This window comes from Leptonotus elevatus, chromosome 15 (assembly GCF_054856555.1).
Source record: "Leptonotus elevatus isolate MCC_2025b chromosome 15, RoL_Lele_1.0, whole genome shotgun sequence".
Classification (NCBI taxonomy): Eukaryota; Metazoa; Chordata; class Actinopteri; order Syngnathiformes; family Syngnathidae; genus Leptonotus; species Leptonotus elevatus.
In genome coordinates, this window is record NC_141253.1 from 20,119,951 (window position 1) to 20,122,450 (window position 2,500).

The 2,500-nt window shown below is 42.9% G+C and overlaps 1 protein-coding gene across 7 annotated transcripts in view; it reads left to right on the plus strand.

Moving 5' to 3' along the window:
* The first annotated feature begins 770 nt into the window (after positions 1-770).
* scai (suppressor of cancer cell invasion) overlaps positions 771-2,500 on the plus strand; it is a 139,479-nt gene continuing 137,749 nt past the window's right edge. For 6 of the 7 annotated variants that reach the window (XM_086096913.1, XM_086096918.1, XM_086096916.1 and 3 more), the window contains exon 1: positions 771-965. The gene's annotated coding sequence lies outside the window, so the exon portion shown is untranslated. Of the gene's footprint in view, positions 1,063-2,500 lie in introns of all 7 variants that reach the window. The other variant, XM_086096914.1, reaches the window with a different exon arrangement.

Sequence of the window (2,500 nt, forward strand, 5' to 3'; positions counted from 1 at the left end):
CAGACAGACATTGAACGTGATGACGAGTTTGCCCCTCCTAGCTTAACGTCGCCGTAGACAAGCAACTCAAAACGGATTTGTCGTATCAACCTATGTTAATATATATGGTGACAGCACCCACAAATAACCAGTAGGGGGAGCTTTGACTGGTAGAGGCGTAGGTATCCATTTAGGGCACGGACTTTGAATATGTAAATACGTGCTTGAGTTGGCCATCACGGGCTGTGTCCGAATGTCCACCATTGTGCAGCCACTGTGTACATATTTTGACGTGGTGCAGTTGCCGTAGGTTAACAATAAAAGATAACCGACCGACTGCGCAATGTACGCATGCGCACGCGCAGATCGTGATGGGCCTCTGACACTGCCTCCTGGCGAGAGGTGAAGCCACCGGCGGTCATCTTTCGTTGCCAAACTTGAATGCACTAATTTCTCAGCGGTGTTATCATTTGTTCTCTACGGTGAAAGTGCCACATATGTAAAGATTCGTCTGCATCATATTGTCAGAACCATGGACAATAAAATGAAGCAAAGTCAATCAAGAGAGAAAAAAAATATCTGTGAAATGTAAACCTAACTTCTGCAAGTCACGAATAATGATACTAATATGCTCTAAATGGTCGATGCAAACAGTTGTGTGTATTCTTTGCGAGGCTCTCATTACTCCATACAGGGATCCCGGCATAAAACATGCATTGACAATAATTGCTGTGTTTGCGGGGGAAGGGAGGCGGGGGTTGAATAACAAGTTGCGATAACAAAGGCAACGCATGATGGCTACCCGCTGGCTTCAGCCACGAAACGCGACTGGCAGTCCAGATGATTAGCTACGTCTGTGGTTTGTAGTCATTGAAACGTCAAGTGAAGTGGGTTTGCGTGGCCTCTCCGATGCTGGAATAGCCTTGGACTAACCGTTGCTTGCTATTCGGTGCCATTATCAAGCAGCCAGCATGATGCAAAGAAAGGTTTGATACATTGCTATATCATATTATCTCGTTTTTGCTCGTGTTGAATCAAGAGCGTCAGCTAACATATGGCCCTTATCTGAAGCGGACTGCCAAGGTATGAACAACGATTAAATAACCATGTCAGTAGCCTAACACAACTAATCAAATGCCAATTATGTGGTGCCTTGGCAACATTTGAGCAAATTATACAACATATTTGTGGTACCTAGAGTATGATCTAAAACGTGGACCAACTGGGAGATAAACGTTAGGGATTTGTACTTAATGAGTTGTAATACATTTACAGGCTTAGCTTGGCAATATCATCCAGTGCTTGACTTTCAGTGATTTAAGTGTGTTTTGAAAATGAACATAGAACAATGGAAATTGCATTGCTCCTCATTTGCAGCGGTGGTCATTCCATGTCCGTCAATCCGTCAATAACAACGGCCATTTTGTTGACAACTGATGAGAAACTTAAAAACATTGACGGACTCAGCATTGCCGGAAGTGGGTTTTGTCAGTGTAATCACCAGAAACCGGGTCACGGACTTTTGGACTGATGAAAAGAAAACATTGACGGACGCCCACTTTTGCAATGTCTCTCAAGCAGTGTTGGGAATAACAGCATTAAAGTACAACATGTTGCAATCAAGTTATGCAATATCACCACATGCATTGTGTCACATTGTGACACCATAGCAAGTGTAAAAAGATTTCCCGGTTACTTCAAAGAAATAACCAGACTCTCAAAATTATTACCTTCATATCATGATGAGTAAGGAACTTGGCTAAGAGATTGTTGTTTGTTGTGCGGTCATGGTTTCATTGAGTGAAATGCATGAAGTGTACACTATCTTGCTCAACATATTCATGGTGCAGGTGGGAACACTCATAAAGTAAAAAGCAGTGATTAATATGGTTAAGTATTAAGAGATTTTTCCAATCGCTCTGATTGGCTGTTAGCCAGTGTTGGAAATCATTTCCTTGATTTCTGCGTGTTCAAATAAATTCAAAGTGGAAATCTGTGAACAAGTTTGCCAGCTTTATTTCAGATTCTGAAAGTCACCTGTAGTACTGCTCAATCATCGCAGCTCACCCACAGATGTGCTCTTTACAAAGTTCATGCGTGCATATATACAGATATCGTTCCCTCCCCCTCATTGACCATTCGGCCCTTTCTCAGTATGTGATATTTCCTGTCACCCCAATTCTACACACCCCCTCTCTTATCTCTTCCTTCAGGATGTGGGCCACACTGGGCCCCCCTCTCCCTCTACCAGGCCCCCCCTTTGATCTTGTCCTGTCAGCAGAGTGAGATACAATCTGGCCAACTCCTATTGAGTTTTTTCAGTCCTTAACAAACATGAGGTATACAATTGGCTTCCTAGATAAACTATTGACCTCGGGAGAGCTGGCTCCAGAGATTCCCGCATACCTGCTGTGTGGATTCTGACACCTCACTTCCTTAGGGGGAAAACAGACCACATTCTACCACAGTTTTATTGATCTAACTAAAATCAAAAACACTTTGAAGAATATATATGTAAAAC